The following is a 22,491-nucleotide window of genomic DNA, read 5'->3' as shown; positions in this document are numbered from 1 at the left end:
TGGTTAAGAGGTGCCGTGTCTCCCAGACTCACTCGCGAGAGAGGAGGTCCCCAGTCGTCGTAGGGGGCCCGAGCCCCCGGGACAGAGAGAGGGAAGGCCCCCCGCCCCACCGCCGACCCTCACCACGGCCCCCGGCCCCCGGACCACGGCCCCTGGCCCCCACCCAGAGGCCCTGTGAGGCCGGCCTCGGTAGCCGCAGCCCCGCGCCTTGGGGGCAGGGGCCGGGGAAGGCCGCCGCCGCCCCTGCCCCTTCCCCGCCGTCCCCGGTGGTCGTGGTGCTGGTGGTGCTGGTGGGGGTGGTGGTGGTGGTGGTTGGGGTCTCTGTGCTCCCCATCGGGCAGGGCAGGCTCTTTCTTCAGCTAGGCAGGGAGGAAACGTCCCCTCCGGGGGAGGTGCCTTGGCCCTGCCCGCTGGGACCTGAGCAGGTGGGGCAGGGGGCAGGTGGAGGGCTCGGGGGCAGCGTCCCAGAGAGGGGCGCGGCCGGCCGCGCGCCCCGGACGCGCCGCCCAGCCTGGCGCCGCCAGGGGAGAGGGGCCTGGAGGCGAGGCACAGGCTCTTGAGGCCTCTGGAAGCCGCCTCCTGCGTCTACGGCCATACCACCCTGAACGCGCCCGATCTCGTCTGATCTCGGAAGCTAAGCAGGGTCGGGCCTGGTTAGTACTTGGATGGGAGACCGCCTGGGAATACCGGGTGCCGTAGGGCTTTTTGGAAGGCCTCTCCTTCGGCCCCCAGCCCACCTGTCACCCGCCCCCTGTCGCCGGGCCAGGGCGCTTTCATCTTCTTGCTCCAGGTGGAGCTCTCCAGACCCAGGAGGGGGACCCGCCCCTCTCCACTCCCCGTGGTCAGTGAAACTTATGACGGGGCCCATCTTTCTATCTCTCATCCTAAGATCTCTTTTTTTTTTTTTTTTTTCCTTTTTGTCAGGGGTTTTACTCTTGGCTTCTCTACGTAGGCCTGCAAGGGCCACAAGGGCCTCCAAATTCAGAAGCAAGCGGACGGACAAAATACTCGCAGGCCACGCATTTGGCGCTCTCCGTGAGAGCCTCGTTTTCAAGCACCTGTCATCAGCCGTTGTGTCCAGTTCTACGCTGAGTGCCACCTTTCTAAGCACATTGGTCCCAGTTCACTTGGCGCAATAGGTGCAGTGTCGCTTCAGTGAAGGGAACTTAAATACACGAGGCCATGGAGCTACGAATGCGCTTCCCGGAGCTGTCAGGGGTGCGTCTGAAATACCTTAAGGAACACGGTTATGGACACGGTGTTGTCACTCTGTCTTTGTTTGGGCCGCGCAGACCCGAAGGTTTTCCAGCAAGTTTTCTCCTCCTCGCTAGCTTCTAAAGGGTTTTTCTCGCGCCCCCACCGCCGACCCCCACCCCGACCCCCACCCCCCCCCCCGTTAGTAACGGCGGGAAAGTGACTTTACTGACTGGTAGGGAGTTTGGAAGCTCGTACGTGAAAATGACTCTGAGCGCAGTGCATTGTCAGTGCGTAGCCGCGTTGGGGTTCGGTCTTAACTGTGAGGCATCCTTGTCTCTGGCATTCCTTCGTGGAATACATGTATCGTGCGAGCCGTGGAAATGCCCGCCGAGACCACTTAAACGCACACGCGCGCGCGGACACACACACGCAAGATGACGACGGTGTCTGAGATCTGAGAACATGGGGTCAGAAACCTATGCCACACATAGGTGTGTGTTTGGGCGGGGGTGGAGGCGGGCGGCAGGCCGCCGTGGGGCCGTGGGGGAGGCTTCGGGGCACGTCTAATGGAACCACAATAAAAAGAGGTGATGAAGAAAACAAAACGTATATGAAGCGTGCTTCACTGGAAGCAAAACGATCCGAGGCCGGCCCCGGCAGCCCCAGCAGCGCCCCCTGGGGGGAGGTGCCTGGGAAGGCCGCTGCCGCCAGGGCCCCGTTACCGCCCTCCACGCCCCCTCCTCGCGATCCTACGGGGTGGGGGCTCTGTCCACGCCACCCACCCCCACCGGGGCAGGGCACGCCCCTACTTCAGCTCGGCGGGGAGGAAACGTCACCCTGTGCGACGCAGGTGCCTTCGCCCTGCCCGCTGGAACCTGCGCAGGTGGGGCAGGGGGCAGGTGGAGGGCTCAGCGGGGGTGGTGGGGTGGGGGGGGTGGGGGCGGGACGGGGGTGTCGCAGCTCACAGAGCGGGGCGCGGCCCAGCCGCGCGCCCCAGGGGAGAGGGGCCTGGAGGCGAGGCACAGGCTCTTGAGGCCTCTGGAAGCCGCCTCCCGCGTCTACGGCCATACCACCCTGAACGCGCCCGATCTCGTCTGACCTCGGAAGCTAAGCAGGGTCGGGCCTGGTTAGTACTTGGATGGGAGACCGCCTGGGAATACCGGGTGCTGTAGGCTTTTTGGCCGCTTCGTCCTTTTGCCCGCAGCCGCCGGCTCGGCTGCTTTCCTCTTCCTGCTCCTTGCGGGACCCCGCCACCCCCACCCCCTGCCCGGGACGGTGACCAGCTCCTCCCGACTCGCCCCCCACCCCCAGCCCCCACCCCCCGCACCACCCTCCCGCCCCGGCGCCGCGGAGGCCACCGCCCGGGCCATAGGGGAATCCGCGCCGCCTCAGGGCACCTCTTGGTTAAGAGGTGCCGTGTCTCCCAGACTCACTCGCGAGAGAGGAGGTCCCCAGTCGTCGTAGGGGGCCCGAGCCCCCGGGACAGAGAGAGGGAAGGCCCCCCGCCCCACCGCCGACCCTCACCACGGCCCCCGGCCCCCGGACCACGGCCCCTGGCCCCCACCCAGAGGCCCTGTGAGGCCGGCCTCGGTAGCCGCAGCCCCGCGCCTTGGGGGCAGGGGCCGGGGAAGGCCGCCGCCGCCCCTGCCCCTTCCCCGCCGTCCCCGGTGGTCGTGGTGCTGGTGGTGCTGGTGGGGGTGGTGGTGGTGGTGGTTGGGGTCTCTGTGCTCCCCATCGGGCAGGGCAGGCTCTTTCTTCAGCTAGGCAGGGAGGAAACGTCCCCTCCGGGGGAGGTGCCTTGGCCCTGCCCGCTGGGACCTGAGCAGGTGGGGCAGGGGGCAGGTGGAGGGCTCGGGGGCAGCGTCCCAGAGAGGGGCGCGGCCGGCCGCGCGCCCCGGACGCGCCGCCCAGCCTGGCGCCGCCAGGGGAGAGGGGCCTGGAGGCGAGGCACAGGCTCTTGAGGCCTCTGGAAGCCGCCTCCTGCGTCTACGGCCATACCACCCTGAACGCGCCCGATCTCGTCTGATCTCGGAAGCTAAGCAGGGTCGGGCCTGGTTAGTACTTGGATGGGAGACCGCCTGGGAATACCGGGTGCCGTAGGGCTTTTTGGAAGGCCTCTCCTTCGGCCCCCAGCCCACCTGTCACCCGCCCCCTGTCGCCGGGCCAGGGCGCTTTCATCTTCTTGCTCCAGGTGGAGCTCTCCAGACCCAGGAGGGGGACCCGCCCCTCTCCACTCCCCGTGGTCAGTGAAACTTATGACGGGGCCCATCTTTCTATCTCTCATCCTAAGATCTCTTTTTTTTTTTTTTTTTTTCCTTTTTGTCAGGGGTTTTACTCTTGGCTTCTCTACGTAGGCCTGCAAGGGCCACAAGGGCCTCCAAATTCAGAAGCAAGCGGACGGACAAAATACTCGCAGGCCACGCATTTGGCGCTCTCCGTGAGAGCCTCGTTTTCAAGCACCTGTCATCAGCCGTTGTGTCCAGTTCTACGCTGAGTGCCACCTTTCTAAGCACATTGGTCCCAGTTCACTTGGCGCAATAGGTGCAGTGTCGCTTCAGTGAAGGGAACTTAAATACACGAGGCCATGGAGCTACGAATGCGCTTCCCGGAGCTGTCAGGGGTGCGTCTGAAATACCTTAAGGAACACGGTTATGGACACGGTGTTGTCACTCTGTCTTTGTTTGGGCCGCGCAGACCCGAAGGTTTTCCAGCAAGTTTTCTCCTCCTCGCTAGCTTCTAAAGGGTTTTTCTCGCGCCCCCACCGCCGACCCCCACCCCGACCCCCACCCCCCCCCCCCGTTAGTAACGGCGGGAAAGTGACTTTACTGACTGGTAGGGAGTTTGGAAGCTCGTACGTGAAAATGACTCTGAGCGCAGTGCATTGTCAGTGCGTAGCCGCGTTGGGGTTCGGTCTTAACTGTGAGGCATCCTTGTCTCTGGCATTCCTTCGTGGAATACATGTATCGTGCGAGCCGTGGAAATGCCCGCCGAGACCACTTAAACGCACACGCGCGCGCGGACACACACACGCAAGATGACGACGGTGTCTGAGATCTGAGAACATGGGGTCAGAAACCTATGCCACACATAGGTGTGTGTTTGGGCGGGGGTGGAGGCGGGCGGCAGGCCGCCGTGGGGCCGTGGGGGAGGCTTCGGGGCACGTCTAATGGAACCACAATAAAAAGAGGTGATGAAGAAAACAAAACGTATATGAAGCGTGCTTCACTGGAAGCAAAACGATCCGAGGCCGGCCCCGGCAGCCCCAGCAGCGCCCCCTGGGGGGAGGTGCCTGGGAAGGCCGCTGCCGCCAGGGCCCCGTTACCGCCCTCCACGCCCCCTCCTCGCGATCCTACGGGGTGGGGGCTCTGTCCACGCCACCCACCCCCACCGGGGCAGGGCACGCCCCTACTTCAGCTCGGCGGGGAGGAAACGTCACCCTGTGCGACGCAGGTGCCTTCGCCCTGCCCGCTGGAACCTGCGCAGGTGGGGCAGGGGGCAGGTGGAGGGCTCAGCGGGGGTGGTGGGGTGGGGGGGTGGGGGCGGGACGGGGGTGTCGCAGCTCACAGAGCGGGGCGCGGCCCAGCCGCGCGCCCCAGGGGAGAGGGGCCTGGAGGCGAGGCACAGGCTCTTGAGGCCTCTGGAAGCCGCCTCCCGCGTCTACGGCCATACCACCCTGAACGCGCCCGATCTCGTCTGACCTCGGAAGCTAAGCAGGGTCGGGCCTGGTTAGTACTTGGATGGGAGACCGCCTGGGAATACCGGGTGCTGTAGGCTTTTTGGCCGCTTCGTCCTTTTGCCCGCAGCCGCCGGCTCGGCTGCTTTCCTCTTCCTGCTCCTTGCGGGACCCCGCCACCCCCACCCCCTGCCCGGGACGGTGACCAGCTCCTCCCGACTCGCCCCCCACCCCCAGCCCCCACCCCCCGCACCACCCTCCCGCCCCGGCGCCGCGGAGGCCACCGCCCGGGCCATAGGGGAATCCGCGCCGCCTCAGGGCACCTCTTGGTTAAGAGGTGCCGTGTCTCCCAGACTCACTCGCGAGAGAGGAGGTCCCCAGTCGTCGTAGGGGGCCCGAGCCCCCGGGACAGAGAGAGGGAAGGCCCCCCGCCCCACCGCCGACCCTCACCACGGCCCCCGGCCCCCGGACCACGGCCCCTGGCCCCCACCCAGAGGCCCTGTGAGGCCGGCCTCGGTAGCCGCAGCCCCGCGCCTTGGGGGCAGGGGCCGGGGAAGGCCGCCGCCGCCCCTGCCCCTTCCCCGCCGTCCCCGGTGGTCGTGGTGCTGGTGGTGCTGGTGGGGGTGGTGGTGGTGGTGGTTGGGGTCTCTGTGCTCCCCATCGGGCAGGGCAGGCTCTTTCTTCAGCTAGGCAGGGAGGAAACGTCCCCTCCGGGGGAGGTGCCTTGGCCCTGCCCGCTGGGACCTGAGCAGGTGGGGCAGGGGGCAGGTGGAGGGCTCGGGGGCAGCGTCCCAGAGAGGGGCGCGGCCGGCCGCGCGCCCCGGACGCGCCGCCCAGCCTGGCGCCGCCAGGGGAGAGGGGCCTGGAGGCGAGGCACAGGCTCTTGAGGCCTCTGGAAGCCGCCTCCTGCGTCTACGGCCATACCACCCTGAACGCGCCCGATCTCGTCTGATCTCGGAAGCTAAGCAGGGTCGGGCCTGGTTAGTACTTGGATGGGAGACCGCCTGGGAATACCGGGTGCCGTTGGGCTTTTTGGAAGGCCTCTCCTTCGGCCCCCAGCCCACCTGTCACCCGCCCCCTGTCGCCGGGCCAGGGCGCTTTCATCTTCTTGCTCCAGGTGGAGCTCTCCAGACCCAGGAGGGGGACCCGCCCCTCTCCACTCCCCGTGGTCAGTGAAACTTATGACGGGGCCCATCTTTCTATCTCTCATCCTAAGATCTCTTTTTTTTTTTTTTTTTTCCTTTTTGTCAGGGGTTTTACTCTTGGCTTCTCTACGTAGGCCTGCAAGGGCCACAAGGGCCTCCAAATTCAGAAGCAAGCGGACGGACAAAATACTCGCAGGCCACGCATTTGGCGCTCTCCGTGAGAGCCTCGTTTTCAAGCACCTGTCATCAGCCGTTGTGTCCAGTTCTACGCTGAGTGCCACCTTTCTAAGCACATTGGTCCCAGTTCACTTGGCGCAATAGGTGCAGTGTCGCTTCAGTGAAGGGAACTTAAATACACGAGGCCATGGAGCTACGAATGCGCTTCCCGGAGCTGTCAGGGGTGCGTCTGAAATACCTTAAGGAACACGGTTATGGACACGGTGTTGTCACTCTGTCTTTGTTTGGGCCGCGCAGACCCGAAGGTTTTCCAGCAAGTTTTCTCCTCCTCGCTAGCTTCTAAAGGGTTTTTCTCGCGCCCCCACCGCCGACCCCCACCCCGACCCCCACCCCCCCCCCGTTAGTAATGGCGGGAAAGTGACTTTACTGACTGGTAGGGAGTTTGGAAGCTCGTACGTGAAAATGACTCTGAGCGCAGTGCATTGTCAGTGCGTAGCCGCGTTGGGGTTCGGTCTTAACTGTGAGGCATCCTTGTCTCTGGCATTCCTTCGTGGAATACATGTATCGTGCGAGCCGTGGAAATGCCCGCCGAGACCACTTAAACGCACACGCGCGCGCGGACACACACACGCAAGATGACGACGGTGTCTGAGATCTGAGAACATGGGGTCAGAAACCTATGCCACACATAGGTGTGTGTTTGGGCGGGGGTGGAGGCGGGCGGCAGGCCGCCGTGGGGCCGTGGGGGAGGCTTCGGGGCACGTCTAATGGAACCACAATAAAAAGAGGTGATGAAGAAAACAAAACGTATATGAAGCGTGCTTCACTGGAAGCAAAACGATCCGAGGCCGGCCCCGGCAGCCCCAGCAGCGCCCCCTGGGGGGAGGTGCCTGGGAAGGCCGCTGCCGCCAGGGCCCCGTTACCGCCCTCCACGCCCCCTCCTCGCGATCCTACGGGGTGGGGGCTCTGTCCACGCCACCCACCCCCACCGGGGCAGGGCACGCCCCTACTTCAGCTCGGCGGGGAGGAAACGTCACCCTGTGCGACGCAGGTGCCTTCGCCCTGCCCGCTGGAACCTGCGCAGGTGGGGCAGGGGGCAGGTGGAGGGCTCAGCGGGGGTGGTGGGGTGGGGGGGGTGGGGGCGGGACGGGGGTGTCGCAGCTCACAGAGCGGGGCGCGGCCCAGCCGCGCGCCCCAGGGGAGAGGGGCCTGGAGGCGAGGCACAGGCTCTTGAGGCCTCTGGAAGCCGCCTCCCGCGTCTACGGCCATACCACCCTGAACGCGCCCGATCTCGTCTGACCTCGGAAGCTAAGCAGGGTCGGGCCTGGTTAGTACTTGGATGGGAGACCGCCTGGGAATACCGGGTGCTGTAGGCTTTTTGGCCGCTTCGTCCTTTTGCCCGCAGCCGCCGGCTCGGCTGCTTTCCTCTTCCTGCTCCTTGCGGGACCCCGCCACCCCCACCCCCTGCCCGGGACGGTGACCAGCTCCTCCCGACTCGCCCCCCACCCCCAGCCCCCACCCCCCGCACCACCCTCCCGCCCCGGCGCCGCGGAGGCCACCGCCCGGGCCATAGGGGAATCCGCGCCGCCTCAGGGCACCTCTTGGTTAAGAGGTGCCGTGTCTCCCAGACTCACTCGCGAGAGAGGAGGTCCCCAGTCGTCGTAGGGGGCCCGAGCCCCCGGGACAGAGAGAGGGAAGGCCCCCCGCCCCACCGCCGACCCTCACCACGGCCCCCGGCCCCCGGACCACGGCCCCTGGCCCCCACCCAGAGGCCCTGTGAGGCCGGCCTCGGTAGCCGCAGCCCCGCGCCTTGGGGGCAGGGGCCGGGGAAGGCCGCCGCCGCCCCTGCCCCTTCCCCGCCGTCCCCGGTGGTCGTGGTGCTGGTGGTGCTGGTGGGGGTGGTGGTGGTGGTGGTTGGGGTCTCTGTGCTCCCCATCGGGCAGGGCAGGCTCTTTCTTCAGCTAGGCAGGGAGGAAACGTCCCCTCCGGGGGAGGTGCCTTGGCCCTGCCCGCTGGGACCTGAGCAGGTGGGGCAGGGGGCAGGTGGAGGGCTCGGGGGCAGCGTCCCAGAGAGGGGCGCGGCCGGCCGCGCGCCCCGGACGCGCCGCCCAGCCTGGCGCCGCCAGGGGAGAGGGGCCTGGAGGCGAGGCACAGGCTCTTGAGGCCTCTGGAAGCCGCCTCCTGCGTCTACGGCCATACCACCCTGAACGCGCCCGATCTCGTCTGATCTCGGAAGCTAAGCAGGGTCGGGCCTGGTTAGTACTTGGATGGGAGACCGCCTGGGAATACCGGGTGCCGTAGGGCTTTTTGGAAGGCCTCTCCTTCGGCCCCCAGCCCACCTGTCACCCGCCCCCTGTCGCCGGGCCAGGGCGCTTTCATCTTCTTGCTCCAGGTGGAGCTCTCCAGACCCAGGAGGGGGACCCGCCCCTCTCCACTCCCCGTGGTCAGTGAAACTTATGACGGGGCCCATCTTTCTATCTCTCATCCTAAGATCTCTTTTTTTTTTTTTTTTTTCCTTTTTGTCAGGGGTTTTACTCTTGGCTTCTCTACGTAGGCCTGCAAGGGCCACAAGGGCCTCCAAATTCAGAAGCAAGCGGACGGACAAAATACTCGCAGGCCACGCATTTGGCGCTCTCCGTGAGAGCCTCGTTTTCAAGCACCTGTCATCAGCCGTTGTGTCCAGTTCTACGCTGAGTGCCACCTTTCTAAGCACATTGGTCCCAGTTCACTTGGCGCAATAGGTGCAGTGTCGCTTCAGTGAAGGGAACTTAAATACACGAGGCCATGGAGCTACGAATGCGCTTCCCGGAGCTGTCAGGGGTGCGTCTGAAATACCTTAAGGAACACGGTTATGGACACGGTGTTGTCACTCTGTCTTTGTTTGGGCCGCGCAGACCCGAAGGTTTTCCAGCAAGTTTTCTCCTCCTCGCTAGCTTCTAAAGGGTTTTTCTCGCGCCCCCACCGCCGACCCCCACCCCGACCCCCACCCCCCCCCCCCGTTAGTAACGGCGGGAAAGTGACTTTACTGACTGGTAGGGAGTTTGGAAGCTCGTACGTGAAAATGACTCTGAGCGCAGTGCATTGTCAGTGCGTAGCCGCGTTGGGGTTCGGTCTTAACTGTGAGGCATCCTTGTCTCTGGCATTCCTTCGTGGAATACATGTATCGTGCGAGCCGTGGAAATGCCCGCCGAGACCACTTAAACGCACACGCGCGCGCGGACACACACACGCAAGATGACGACGGTGTCTGAGATCTGAGAACATGGGGTCAGAAACCTATGCCACACATAGGTGTGTGTTTGGGCGGGGGTGGAGGCGGGCGGCAGGCCGCCGTGGGGCCGTGGGGGAGGCTTCGGGGCACGTCTAATGGAACCACAATAAAAAGAGGTGATGAAGAAAACAAAACGTATATGAAGCGTGCTTCACTGGAAGCAAAACGATCCGAGGCCGGCCCCGGCAGCCCCAGCAGCGCCCCCTGGGGGGAGGTGCCTGGGAAGGCCGCTGCCGCCAGGGCCCCGTTACCGCCCTCCACGCCCCCTCCTCGCGATCCTACGGGGTGGGGGCTCTGTCCACGCCACCCACCCCCACCGGGGCAGGGCACGCCCCTACTTCAGCTCGGCGGGGAGGAAACGTCACCCTGTGCGACGCAGGTGCCTTCGCCCTGCCCGCTGGAACCTGCGCAGGTGGGGCAGGGGGCAGGTGGAGGGCTCAGCGGGGGTGGTGGGGTGGGGGGGGTGGGGGCGGGACGGGGGTGTCGCAGCTCACAGAGCGGGGCGCGGCCCAGCCGCGCGCCCCAGGGGAGAGGGGCCTGGAGGCGAGGCACAGGCTCTTGAGGCCTCTGGAAGCCGCCTCCCGCGTCTACGGCCATACCACCCTGAACGCGCCCGATCTCGTCTGACCTCGGAAGCTAAGCAGGGTCGGGCCTGGTTAGTACTTGGATGGGAGACCGCCTGGGAATACCGGGTGCTGTAGGCTTTTTGGCCGCTTCGTCCTTTTGCCCGCAGCCGCCGGCTCGGCTGCTTTCCTCTTCCTGCTCCTTGCGGGACCCCGCCACCCCCACCCCCTGCCCGGGACGGTGACCAGCTCCTCCCGACTCGCCCCCCACCCCCAGCCCCCACCCCCCGCACCACCCTCCCGCCCCGGCGCCGCGGAGGCCACCGCCCGGGCCATAGGGGAATCCGCGCCGCCTCAGGGCACCTCTTGGTTAAGAGGTGCCGTGTCTCCCAGACTCACTCGCGAGAGAGGAGGTCCCCAGTCGTCGTAGGGGGCCCGAGCCCCCGGGACAGAGAGAGGGAAGGCCCCCCGCCCCACCGCCGACCCTCACCACGGCCCCCGGCCCCCGGACCACGGCCCCTGGCCCCCACCCAGAGGCCCTGTGAGGCCGGCCTCGGTAGCCGCAGCCCCGCGCCTTGGGGGCAGGGGCCGGGGAAGGCCGCCGCCGCCCCTGCCCCTTCCCCGCCGTCCCCGGTGGTCGTGGTGCTGGTGGTGCTGGTGGGGGTGGTGGTGGTGGTGGTTGGGGTCTCTGTGCTCCCCATCGGGCAGGGCAGGCTCTTTCTTCAGCTAGGCAGGGAGGAAACGTCCCCTCCGGGGGAGGTGCCTTGGCCCTGCCCGCTGGGACCTGAGCAGGTGGGGCAGGGGGCAGGTGGAGGGCTCGGGGGCAGCGTCCCAGAGAGGGGCGCGGCCGGCCGCGCGCCCCGGACGCGCCGCCCAGCCTGGCGCCGCCAGGGGAGAGGGGCCTGGAGGCGAGGCACAGGCTCTTGAGGCCTCTGGAAGCCGCCTCCTGCGTCTACGGCCATACCACCCTGAACGCGCCCGATCTCGTCTGATCTCGGAAGCTAAGCAGGGTCGGGCCTGGTTAGTACTTGGATGGGAGACCGCCTGGGAATACCGGGTGCCGTAGGGCTTTTTGGAAGGCCTCTCCTTCGGCCCCCAGCCCACCTGTCACCCGCCCCCTGTCGCCGGGCCAGGGCGCTTTCATCTTCTTGCTCCAGGTGGAGCTCTCCAGACCCAGGAGGGGGACCCGCCCCTCTCCACTCCCCGTGGTCAGTGAAACTTATGACGGGGCCCATCTTTCTATCTCTCATCCTAAGATCTCTTTTTTTTTTTTTTTTTTCCTTTTTGTCAGGGGTTTTACTCTTGGCTTCTCTACGTAGGCCTGCAAGGGCCACAAGGGCCTCCAAATTCAGAAGCAAGCGGACGGACAAAATACTCGCAGGCCACGCATTTGGCGCTCTCCGTGAGAGCCTCGTTTTCAAGCACCTGTCATCAGCCGTTGTGTCCAGTTCTACGCTGAGTGCCACCTTTCTAAGCACATTGGTCCCAGTTCACTTGGCGCAATAGGTGCAGTGTCGCTTCAGTGAAGGGAACTTAAATACACGAGGCCATGGAGCTACGAATGCGCTTCCCGGAGCTGTCAGGGGTGCGTCTGAAATACCTTAAGGAACACGGTTATGGACACGGTGTTGTCACTCTGTCTTTGTTTGGGCCGCGCAGACCCGAAGGTTTTCCAGCAAGTTTTCTCCTCCTCGCTAGCTTCTAAAGGGTTTTTCTCGCGCCCCCACCGCCGACCCCCACCCCGACCCCCACCCCCCCCCCCGTTAGTAACGGCGGGAAAGTGACTTTACTGACTGGTAGGGAGTTTGGAAGCTCGTACGTGAAAATGACTCTGAGCGCAGTGCATTGTCAGTGCGTAGCCGCGTTGGGGTTCGGTCTTAACTGTGAGGCATCCTTGTCTCTGGCATTCCTTCGTGGAATACATGTATCGTGCGAGCCGTGGAAATGCCCGCCGAGACCACTTAAACGCACACGCGCGCGCGGACACACACACGCAAGATGACGACGGTGTCTGAGATCTGAGAACATGGGGTCAGAAACCTATGCCACACATAGGTGTGTGTTTGGGCGGGGGTGGAGGCGGGCGGCAGGCCGCCGTGGGGCCGTGGGGGAGGCTTCGGGGCACGTCTAATGGAACCACAATAAAAAGAGGTGATGAAGAAAACAAAACGTATATGAAGCGTGCTTCACTGGAAGCAAAACGATCCGAGGCCGGCCCCGGCAGCCCCAGCAGCGCCCCCTGGGGGGAGGTGCCTGGGAAGGCCGCTGCCGCCAGGGCCCCGTTACCGCCCTCCACGCCCCCTCCTCGCGATCCTACGGGGTGGGGGCTCTGTCCACGCCACCCACCCCCACCGGGGCAGGGCACGCCCCTACTTCAGCTCGGCGGGGAGGAAACGTCACCCTGTGCGACGCAGGTGCCTTCGCCCTGCCCGCTGGAACCTGCGCAGGTGGGGCAGGGGGCAGGTGGAGGGCTCAGCGGGGGTGGTGGGGTGGGGGGGTGGGGGCGGGACGGGGGTGTCGCAGCTCACAGAGCGGGGCGCGGCCCAGCCGCGCGCCCCAGGGGAGAGGGGCCTGGAGGCGAGGCACAGGCTCTTGAGGCCTCTGGAAGCCGCCTCCCGCGTCTACGGCCATACCACCCTGAACGCGCCCGATCTCGTCTGACCTCGGAAGCTAAGCAGGGTCGGGCCTGGTTAGTACTTGGATGGGAGACCGCCTGGGAATACCGGGTGCTGTAGGCTTTTTGGCCGCTTCGTCCTTTTGCCCGCAGCCGCCGGCTCGGCTGCTTTCCTCTTCCTGCTCCTTGCGGGACCCCGCCACCCCCACCCCCTGCCCGGGACGGTGACCAGCTCCTCCCGACTCGCCCCCCACCCCCAGCCCCCACCCCCCGCACCACCCTCCCGCCCCGGCGCCGCGGAGGCCACCGCCCGGGCCATAGGGGAATCCGCGCCGCCTCAGGGCACCTCTTGGTTAAGAGGTGCCGTGTCTCCCAGACTCACTCGCGAGAGAGGAGGTCCCCAGTCGTCGTAGGGGGCCCGAGCCCCCGGGACAGAGAGAGGGAAGGCCCCCCGCCCCACCGCCGACCCTCACCACGGCCCCCGGCCCCCGGACCACGGCCCCTGGCCCCCACCCAGAGGCCCTGTGAGGCCGGCCTCGGTAGCCGCAGCCCCGCGCCTTGGGGGCAGGGGCCGGGGAAGGCCGCCGCCGCCCCTGCCCCTTCCCCGCCGTCCCCGGTGGTCGTGGTGCTGGTGGTGCTGGTGGGGGTGGTGGTGGTGGTGGTTGGGGTCTCTGTGCTCCCCATCGGGCAGGGCAGGCTCTTTCTTCAGCTAGGCAGGGAGGAAACGTCCCCTCCGGGGGAGGTGCCTTGGCCCTGCCCGCTGGGACCTGAGCAGGTGGGGCAGGGGGCAGGTGGAGGGCTCGGGGGCAGCGTCCCAGAGAGGGGCGCGGCCGGCCGCGCGCCCCGGACGCGCCGCCCAGCCTGGCGCCGCCAGGGGAGAGGGGCCTGGAGGCGAGGCACAGGCTCTTGAGGCCTCTGGAAGCCGCCTCCTGCGTCTACGGCCATACCACCCTGAACGCGCCCGATCTCGTCTGATCTCGGAAGCTAAGCAGGGTCGGGCCTGGTTAGTACTTGGATGGGAGACCGCCTGGGAATACCGGGTGCCGTTGGGCTTTTTGGAAGGCCTCTCCTTCGGCCCCCAGCCCACCTGTCACCCGCCCCCTGTCGCCGGGCCAGGGCGCTTTCATCTTCTTGCTCCAGGTGGAGCTCTCCAGACCCAGGAGGGGGACCCGCCCCTCTCCACTCCCCGTGGTCAGTGAAACTTATGACGGGGCCCATCTTTCTATCTCTCATCCTAAGATCTCTTTTTTTTTTTTTTTTTTCCTTTTTGTCAGGGGTTTTACTCTTGGCTTCTCTACGTAGGCCTGCAAGGGCCACAAGGGCCTCCAAATTCAGAAGCAAGCGGACGGACAAAATACTCGCAGGCCACGCATTTGGCGCTCTCCGTGAGAGCCTCGTTTTCAAGCACCTGTCATCAGCCGTTGTGTCCAGTTCTACGCTGAGTGCCACCTTTCTAAGCACATTGGTCCCAGTTCACTTGGCGCAATAGGTGCAGTGTCGCTTCAGTGAAGGGAACTTAAATACACGAGGCCATGGAGCTACGAATGCGCTTCCCGGAGCTGTCAGGGGTGCGTCTGAAATACCTTAAGGAACACGGTTATGGACACGGTGTTGTCACTCTGTCTTTGTTTGGGCCGCGCAGACCCGAAGGTTTTCCAGCAAGTTTTCTCCTCCTCGCTAGCTTCTAAAGGGTTTTTCTCGCGCCCCCACCGCCGACCCCCACCCCGACCCCCACCCCCACCCCCGTTAGTAACGGCGGGAAAGTGACTTTACTGACTGGTAGGGAGTTTGGAAGCTCGTACGTGAAAATGACTCTGAGCGCAGTGCATTGTCAGTGCGTAGCCGCGTTGGGGTTCGGTCTTAACTGTGAGGCATCCTTGTCTCTGGCATTCCTTCGTGGAATACATGTATCGTGCGAGCCGTGGAAATGCCCGCCGAGACCACTTAAACGCACACGCGCGCGCGGACACACACACGCAAGATGACGACGGTGTCTGAGATCTGAGAACATGGGGTCAGAAACCTATGCCACACATAGGTGTGTGTTTGGGCGGGGGTGGAGGCGGGCGGCAGGCCGCCGTGGGGCCGTGGGGGAGGCTTCGGGGCACGTCTAATGGAACCACAATAAAAAGAGGTGATGAAGAAAACAAAACGTATATGAAGCGTGCTTCACTGGAAGCAAAACGATCCGAGGCCGGCCCCGGCAGCCCCAGCAGCGCCCCCTGGGGGGAGGTGCCTGGGAAGGCCGCTGCCGCCAGGGCCCCGTTACCGCCCTCCACGCCCCCTCCTCGCGATCCTACGGGGTGGGGGCTCTGTCCACGCCACCCACCCCCACCGGGGCAGGGCACGCCCCTACTTCAGCTCGGCGGGGAGGAAACGTCACCCTGTGCGACGCAGGTGCCTTCGCCCTGCCCGCTGGAACCTGCGCAGGTGGGGCAGGGGGCAGGTGGAGGGCTCAGCGGGGGTGGTGGGGTGGGGGGGGTGGGGGCGGGACGGGGGTGTCGCAGCTCACAGAGCGGGGCGCGGCCCAGCCGCGCGCCCCAGGGGAGAGGGGCCTGGAGGCGAGGCACAGGCTCTTGAGGCCTCTGGAAGCCGCCTCCCGCGTCTACGGCCATACCACCCTGAACGCGCCCGATCTCGTCTGACCTCGGAAGCTAAGCAGGGTCGGGCCTGGTTAGTACTTGGATGGGAGACCGCCTGGGAATACCGGGTGCTGTAGGCTTTTTGGCCGCTTCGTCCTTTTGCCCGCAGCCGCCGGCTCGGCTGCTTTCCTCTTCCTGCTCCTTGCGGGACCCCGCCACCCCCACCCCCTGCCCGGGACGGTGACCAGCTCCTCCCGACTCGCCCCCCACCCCCAGCCCCCACCCCCCGCACCACCCTCCCGCCCCGGCGCCGCGGAGGCCACCGCCCGGGCCATAGGGGAATCCGCGCCGCCTCAGGGCACCTCTTGGTTAAGAGGTGCCGTGTCTCCCAGACTCACTCGCGAGAGAGGAGGTCCCCAGTCGTCGTAGGGGGCCCGAGCCCCCGGGACAGAGAGAGGGAAGGCCCCCCGCCCCACCGCCGACCCTCACCACGGCCCCCGGCCCCCGGACCACGGCCCCTGGCCCCCACCCAGAGGCCCTGTGAGGCCGGCCTCGGTAGCCGCAGCCCCGCGCCTTGGGGGCAGGGGCCGGGGAAGGCCGCCGCCGCCCCTGCCCCTTCCCCGCCGTCCCCGGTGGTCGTGGTGCTGGTGGTGCTGGTGGGGGTGGTGGTGGTGGTGGTTGGGGTCTCTGTGCTCCCCATCGGGCAGGGCAGGCTCTTTCTTCAGCTAGGCAGGGAGGAAACGTCCCCTCCGGGGGAGGTGCCTTGGCCCTGCCCGCTGGGACCTGAGCAGGTGGGGCAGGGGGCAGGTGGAGGGCTCGGGGGCAGCGTCCCAGAGAGGGGCGCGGCCGGCCGCGCGCCCCGGACGCGCCGCCCAGCCTGGCGCCGCCAGGGGAGAGGGGCCTGGAGGCGAGGCACAGGCTCTTGAGGCCTCTGGAAGCCGCCTCCTGCGTCTACGGCCATACCACCCTGAACGCGCCCGATCTCGTCTGATCTCGGAAGCTAAGCAGGGTCGGGCCTGGTTAGTACTTGGATGGGAGACCGCCTGGGAATACCGGGTGCCGTAGGGCTTTTTGGAAGGCCTCTCCTTCGGCCCCCAGCCCACCTGTCACCCGCCCCCTGTCGCCGGGCCAGGGCGCTTTCATCTTCTTGCTCCAGGTGGAGCTCTCCAGACCCAGGAGGGGGACCCGCCCCTCTCCACTCCCCGTGGTCAGTGAAACTTATGACGGGGCCCATCTTTCTATCTCTCATCCTAAGATCTCTTTTTTTTTTTTTTTTTTCCTTTTTGTCAGGGGTTTTACTCTTGGCTTCTCTACGTAGGCCTGCAAGGGCCACAAGGGCCTCCAAATTCAGAAGCAAGCGGACGGACAAAATACTCGCAGGCCACGCATTTGGCGCTCTCCGTGAGAGCCTCGTTTTCAAGCACCTGTCATCAGCCGTTGTGTCCAGTTCTACGCTGAGTGCCACCTTTCTAAGCACATTGGTCCCAGTTCACTTGGCGCAATAGGTGCAGTGTCGCTTCAGTGAAGGGAACTTAAATACACGAGGCCATGGAGCTACGAATGCGCTTCCCGGAGCTGTCAGGGGTGCGTCTGAAATACCTTAAGGAACACGGTTATGGACACGGTGTTGTCACTCTGTCTTTGTTTGGGCCGCGCAGACCCGAAGGTTTTCCAGCAAGTTTTCTCCTCCTCGCTAGCTTCTAAAGGGTTTTTCTCGCGCCCCCACCGCCGACCCCCACCCCGACCCCCACCCCCCCCCCCCGTTAGTAACGGCGGGAAAGTGACTTTACTGACTGGTAGGGAGTTTGGAAGCTCGTACGTGAAAATGACTCTGAGCGCAGTGCATTGTCAGTGCGTAGCCGCGTTGGGGTTCGGTCTTAACTGTGAGGCATCCTTGTCTCTGGCATTCCTTCGTGGAATACATGTATCGTGCGAGCCGTGGAAATGCCCGCCGAGACCACTTAAACGCACACGCGCGCGCGGACACACACACGCAAGATGACGACGGTGTCTGAGATCTGAGAACATGGGGTCAGAAACCTATGCCACACATAGGTGTGTGTTTGGGCGGGGGTGGAGGCGGGCGGCAGGCCGCCGTGGGGCCGTGGGGGAGGCTTCGGGGCACGTCTAATGGAACCACAATAAAAAGAGGTGATGAAGAAAACAAAACGTATATGAAGCGTGCTTCACTGGAAGCAAAACGATCCGAGGCCGGCCCCGGCAGCCCCAGCAGCGCCCCCTGGGGGGAGGTGCCTGGGAAGGCCGCTGCCGCCAGGGCCCCGTTACCGCCCTCCACGCCCCCTCCTCGCGATCCTACGGGGTGGGGGCTCTGTCCACGCCACCCACCCCCACCGGGGCAGGGCACGCCCCTACTTCAGCTCGGCGGGGAGGAAACGTCACCCTGTGCGACGCAGGTGCCTTCGCCCTGCCCGCTGGAACCTGCGCAGGTGGGGCAGGGGGCAGGTGGAGGGCTCAGCGGGGGTGGTGGGGTGGGGGGGTGGGGGCGGGACGGGGGTGTCGCAGCTCACAGAGCGGGGCGCGGCCCAGCCGCGCGCCCCAGGGGAGAGGGGCCTGGAGGCGAGGCACAGGCTCTTGAGGCCTCTGGAAGCCGCCTCCCGCGTCTACGGCCATACCACCCTGAACGCGCCCGATCTCGTCTGACCTCGGAAGCTAAGCAGGGTCGGGCCTGGTTAGTACTTGGATGGGAGACCGCCTGGGAATACCGGGTGCTGTAGGCTTTTTGGCCGCTTCGTCCTTTTGCCCGCAGCCGCCGGCTCGGCTGCTTTCCTCTTCCTGCTCCTTGCGGGACCCCGCCACCCCCACCCCCTGCCCGGGACGGTGACCAGCTCCTCCCGACTCGCCCCCCACCCCCAGCCCCCACCCCCCGCACCACCCTCCCGCCCCGGCGCCGCGGAGGCCACCGCCCGGGCCATAGGGGAATCCGCGCCGCCTCAGGGCACCTCTTGGTTAAGAGGTGCCGTGTCTCCCAGACTCACTCGCGAGAGAGGAGGTCCCCAGTCGTCGTAGGGGGCCCGAGCCCCCGGGACAGAGAGAGGGAAGGCCCCCCGCCCCACCGCCGACCCTCACCACGGCCCCCGGCCCCCGGACCACGGCCCCTGGCCCCCACCCAGAGGCCCTGTGAGGCCGGCCTCGGTAGCCGCAGCCCCGCGCCTTGGGGGCAGGGGCCGGGGAAGGCCGCCGCCGCCCCTGCCCCTTCCCCGCCGTCCCCGGTGGTCGTGGTGCTGGTGGTGCTGGTGGGGGTGGTGGTGGTGGTGGTTGGGGTCTCTGTGCTCCCCATCGGGCAGGGCAGGCTCTTTCTTCAGCTAGGCAGGGAGGAAACGTCCCCTCCGGGGGAGGTGCCTTGGCCCTGCCCGCTGGGACCTGAGCAGGTGGGGCAGGGGGCAGGTGGAGGGCTCGGGGGCAGCGTCCCAGAGAGGGGCGCGGCCGGCCGCGCGCCCCGGACGCGCCGCCCAGCCTGGCGCCGCCAGGGGAGAGGGGCCTGGAGGCGAGGCACAGGCTCTTGAGGCCTCTGGAAGCCGCCTCCTGCGTCTACGGCCATACCACCCTGAACGCGCCCGATCTCGTCTGATCTCGGAAGCTAAGCAGGGTCGGGCCTGGTTAGTACTTGGATGGGAGACCGCCTGGGAATACCGGGTGCCGTAGGGCTTTTTGGAAGGCCTCTCCTTCGGCCCCCAGCCCACCTGTCACCCGCCCCCTGTCGCCGGGCCAGGGCGCTTTCATCTTCTTGCTCCAGGTGGAGCTCTCCAGACCCAGGAGGGGGACCCGCCCCTCTCCACTCCCCGTGGTCAGTGAAACTTATGACGGGGCCCATCTTTCTATCTCTCATCCTAAGATCTCTTTTTTTTTTTTTTTTCCTTTTTGTCAGGGGTTTTACTCTTGGCTTCTCTACGTAGGCCTGCAAGGGCCACAAGGGCCTCCAAATTCAGAAGCAAGCGGACGGACAAAATACTCGCAGGCCACGCATTTGGCGCTCTCCGTGAGAGCCTCGTTTTCAAGCACCTGTCATCAGCCGTTGTGTCCAGTTCTACGCTGAGTGCCACCTTTCTAAGCACATTGGTCCCAGTTCACTTGGCGCAATAGGTGCAGTGTCGCTTCAGTGAAGGGAACTTAAATACACGAGGCCATGGAGCTACGAATGCGCTTCCCGGAGCTGTCAGGGGTGCGTCTGAAATACCTTAAGGAACACGGTTATGGACACGGTGTTGTCACTCTGTCTTTGTTTGGGCCGCGCAGACCCGAAGGTTTTCCAGCAAGTTTTCTCCTCCTCGCTAGCTTCTAAAGGGTTTTTCTCGCGCCCCCACCGCCGACCCCCACCCCCACCCCGTTAGTAACGGCGGGAAAGTGACTTTACTGACTGGTAGGGAGTTTGGAAGCTCGTACGTGAAAATGACTCTGAGCGCAGTGCATTGTCAGTGCGTAGCCGCGTTGGGGTTCGGTCTTAACTGTGAGGCATCCTTTTCTCAGCAGTCCCCTGTTGAATATGTTTATCATCATAGCCCTAGAAATGACCCTCAAGACCACTACACACACCTCGGATCACAGAGTTGATATCTGAGAACATGGGGTCAGAAATTCATGCCACAAGTTTGAGGGGTTGCTACTTGCAGTGGCGAAGAATTAGTATAAATTGGAACATGCATAATAGAACAGAAATAAATAGAGAGACTACAAAAAGTAAAAAATTTTAAATCATTGTTAATTTTTAAAAACAATTTAAAATATTAAAAGGAAAGAAATTTATTCCCCCTGATACCGTAGTCATATAGATTTTATCCAGCAATGCCATGTCACCTGTTATGGGTCAGTTTTGAGCGTGACTACTAGATCAGAGTAGTCAAGGCGTTAGCCCCAGAGGTCAAGACCCGTCATTTATATCACCCCAGACCACACCAGAAGTGGTCATATCTACCGATGCCTGGGCCACAGGGTCAATGCCATGTAAGGCCTCGGCACTCAAGACCAAATCCAGTGAGTCCGCAGCAATGTGACCAAGCCACCCAAGGCTGTGATGAACTGAGACCAGATCCTCCTGTGTGAAAGTAGTCTAAGCCACTGGCCATCCCCTGTGGCCCATAAACTATCTGCAATCCCTCAGTGAGCTACACAGGGACATAGCTTCCTCACTGCTAAGTGGCACTTTAGTAGCAGGCTTTACTATGGACATTGCATTTATGTTTACAATGCTCTGACCTGAGCTCTCACACTTGAGCATATCTTAAAGATGGCTCATGAGCACCAAGGGAGATCTTGCACAGAGTTACTCAGTCAGGCATGAAGCATTCGAGGAAGGACTCCAGGTCCACCACACACACCGTGACTCTGCAAAACGTACTTCCCTTCTGAGCTTGTGTATCCACATTCAAGTAGCTAAAGCACCAAAGCTTTGACATTCTCAAAAATCCCAAAAGGGAGAAAAGAATAATAAGAGGGAGAAAGAATGAGGATGAGACCCTAGGCACTTCTCATGATCGATCACCCTGTACATCGTCGGCAGCCGTCCGTCTCGAGAGACGATGGTGTAGCTTTTTTAAGAGTCTATCTGCACCGCCGAGAATGGCTGTGCAGTCCGACTCGGGAGTGACACGGTATCTGTCTCCTCCCGTGTTGAATCGACATCTTGCGATGACGCTGAAGCTACAGAGCCTGGGCAGGGTAATATGGAGGGTCTGCTGTTGCCCATGCAGCAGACCCCCCCTCTCTTCGCAGCTGAAGGGTCCAAGGGAAAGACGGAGTCGATACAGCTTGGGTTCAGGTGCGCCGCAGGAGTTGCCGGTGTTGACTACAACGTCAAACCGCCTTAGGGACTCCGGCTCCGGATTTTCTGTCGGGGTTTACTCCCTTAGCCTTTCCCCTGAAGAGGTATGCCGCAAGGCAGCGGAGGTTTTTTGGAATCATATCAAGCATACTCTCTTGCTAAAATGATATGCAACAAGAAAAAAACTTAAAAAGGCAAAAATATGGAGACTAAATAACATGTTACTAAACAGTGAATGGGTTAACAATGAGATCAAGGAAGAAATCAAAAGATACCTTGAAACAAATGAAAATGAGATCACAACCACCCACAGTCTATAGGACACAGGGAGAGCAGTCCTAAGAGGGAAGTTCACAGCATTACAGGCCTACCTCAAGAAGCAAGAAAAAGCTCAGATAAATAATCTAACCTAACAATAGGAAAATAAAATAAAATAAAGCCCAAAGTGAGCATAAGAAAGGAAATAATAAAGATCAGAGCAGGAATAAATAAAATAGTCTAAAAAAAATACAGAAGTTTAATGAAACCAAGAGCTATTTCATTTGAGAAGATAAACAAGACTGACAAACCTTCAACCAGATTCAACAAGAAGAAACGAATAAGAAGAAGTAACAACGGACACCACAGAAATACAAAGGTTATAAGACAAATTAGGAACAACTATATGCCAACAAATTGGACAGTCCGGACAAAATTCCTAAACACGTACCATCTTCTCATACTGAATCAGGAAGAATCAGAAGAACTGAATAGGCTGATTACAATTAATGAAAACAAAAGCAGACATTTAAAAACTCCCAACAAACAACATAAGTCCTGGACCAGGTGGCTTCCCAGGTAAAGTTAACCAAACATTCAAAAGAACTAACACGTCTCGTACTCAACTATTCCAAAACATATCAAGAGAAGGCAACACTTCCAAGCTCATTTCATAAGGCCAGCATTATCCTAATTCCAAAACCCAATAAAGACACTACACAAAGATAGAAAATTATAGACCAATATCCCTGATGAACATCAACACTAACGTCCTCCACAAAATAGAGCAAACCGATCCAGCAATGCATTAAGAAGGTCACACACCATGATCAAATGGGATTTTTTTTCCCAGATGCAAGGTTGGCACAATATCCACAAAGCAATAAACACGATACACCACATAGGGAAAATGAAGGATAAAAACATTATGATCCTATCAATAGAGGCAGAAAAAGCATTTGATTAAATGCAGCATCCATTTATGATTAAAAATTCTCAGCAAATGGAAGTAGAGGGAACATACCTCAATATAACAAAGGCCACATGTGACAAAGCCACAGGCAACACCGTATTCAACAGACAAAAAATAAAAGTGTCTCTTAGGATCAGGAACAAGACACGGATGTCCGCTTTCACCAGTCTTATTCTATACAGTACTGGACGTCTTAATCACGGCAATCAAGCAAGAAGAAAAAACAGACAAACAAATTATAAAGAAAGAAGTAAAACTGTCA

At 62.6% G+C, this 22,491-nt stretch overlaps 15 non-coding genes across 15 annotated transcripts; all 15 read left to right on the top strand.

Moving 5' to 3' along the window:
- Nucleotides 1-583: 583 nt before the first annotated feature.
- LOC149990095 (5S ribosomal RNA) lies at nt 584-702 on the top strand. The gene has a single exon (XR_016508942.1). It is a non-coding gene; the product is annotated as a 5S ribosomal RNA (ribosomal RNA).
- A 1,551-nt stretch (nt 703-2,253) lies between these two features.
- LOC149990094 (5S ribosomal RNA) lies at nt 2,254-2,372 on the top strand. Its single transcript, XR_016508926.1, has one exon. It is a non-coding gene; the product is annotated as a 5S ribosomal RNA (ribosomal RNA).
- An 809-nt stretch (nt 2,373-3,181) lies between these two features.
- Nucleotides 3,182-3,300, top strand: LOC149990093 (5S ribosomal RNA). Its single transcript, XR_016508941.1, has one exon. It is a non-coding gene; the product is annotated as a 5S ribosomal RNA (ribosomal RNA).
- Nucleotides 3,301-4,852: 1,552 nt separating this feature from the next.
- LOC149990092 (5S ribosomal RNA) lies at nt 4,853-4,971 on the top strand. Its single transcript, XR_016508925.1, has one exon. It is a non-coding gene; the product is annotated as a 5S ribosomal RNA (ribosomal RNA).
- An 809-nt stretch (nt 4,972-5,780) lies between these two features.
- LOC149990091 (5S ribosomal RNA) lies at nt 5,781-5,899 on the top strand. The gene has a single exon (XR_016508946.1). It is a non-coding gene; the product is annotated as a 5S ribosomal RNA (ribosomal RNA).
- Nucleotides 5,900-7,449: 1,550 nt separating this feature from the next.
- LOC149990090 (5S ribosomal RNA) lies at nt 7,450-7,568 on the top strand. The gene has a single exon (XR_016508924.1). It is a non-coding gene; the product is annotated as a 5S ribosomal RNA (ribosomal RNA).
- Nucleotides 7,569-8,377: 809 nt separating this feature from the next.
- LOC149990089 (5S ribosomal RNA) lies at nt 8,378-8,496 on the top strand. Its single transcript, XR_016508940.1, has one exon. It is a non-coding gene; the product is annotated as a 5S ribosomal RNA (ribosomal RNA).
- Nucleotides 8,497-10,048: 1,552 nt separating this feature from the next.
- On the top strand, nt 10,049-10,167 carry LOC149990088 (5S ribosomal RNA). Its single transcript, XR_016508956.1, has one exon. It is a non-coding gene; the product is annotated as a 5S ribosomal RNA (ribosomal RNA).
- An 809-nt stretch (nt 10,168-10,976) lies between these two features.
- Nucleotides 10,977-11,095, top strand: LOC149990087 (5S ribosomal RNA). Its single transcript, XR_016508939.1, has one exon. It is a non-coding gene; the product is annotated as a 5S ribosomal RNA (ribosomal RNA).
- A 1,550-nt stretch (nt 11,096-12,645) lies between these two features.
- LOC149990086 (5S ribosomal RNA) lies at nt 12,646-12,764 on the top strand. The gene has a single exon (XR_016508955.1). It is a non-coding gene; the product is annotated as a 5S ribosomal RNA (ribosomal RNA).
- Nucleotides 12,765-13,573: 809 nt separating this feature from the next.
- On the top strand, nt 13,574-13,692 carry LOC149990085 (5S ribosomal RNA). The gene has a single exon (XR_016508944.1). It is a non-coding gene; the product is annotated as a 5S ribosomal RNA (ribosomal RNA).
- A 1,551-nt stretch (nt 13,693-15,243) lies between these two features.
- Nucleotides 15,244-15,362, top strand: LOC149990084 (5S ribosomal RNA). Its single transcript, XR_016508945.1, has one exon. It is a non-coding gene; the product is annotated as a 5S ribosomal RNA (ribosomal RNA).
- Nucleotides 15,363-16,171: 809 nt separating this feature from the next.
- LOC149990083 (5S ribosomal RNA) lies at nt 16,172-16,290 on the top strand. Its single transcript, XR_016508938.1, has one exon. It is a non-coding gene; the product is annotated as a 5S ribosomal RNA (ribosomal RNA).
- Nucleotides 16,291-17,841: 1,551 nt separating this feature from the next.
- On the top strand, nt 17,842-17,960 carry LOC149990082 (5S ribosomal RNA). The gene has a single exon (XR_016508934.1). It is a non-coding gene; the product is annotated as a 5S ribosomal RNA (ribosomal RNA).
- Nucleotides 17,961-18,769: 809 nt separating this feature from the next.
- Nucleotides 18,770-18,888, top strand: LOC149990081 (5S ribosomal RNA). Its single transcript, XR_016508937.1, has one exon. It is a non-coding gene; the product is annotated as a 5S ribosomal RNA (ribosomal RNA).
- Nucleotides 18,889-22,491: the final 3,603 nt, after the last annotated feature.

Source organism: Furipterus horrens, unplaced genomic scaffold (genome assembly GCF_987537825.1).
Source record: "Furipterus horrens unplaced genomic scaffold, mFurHor1.1.pri manual_scaffold_28, whole genome shotgun sequence".
Classification (NCBI taxonomy): domain Eukaryota; kingdom Metazoa; phylum Chordata; class Mammalia; order Chiroptera; family Furipteridae; genus Furipterus; species Furipterus horrens.
This window is presented reverse-complemented; position numbering and strand designations above follow the sequence as displayed.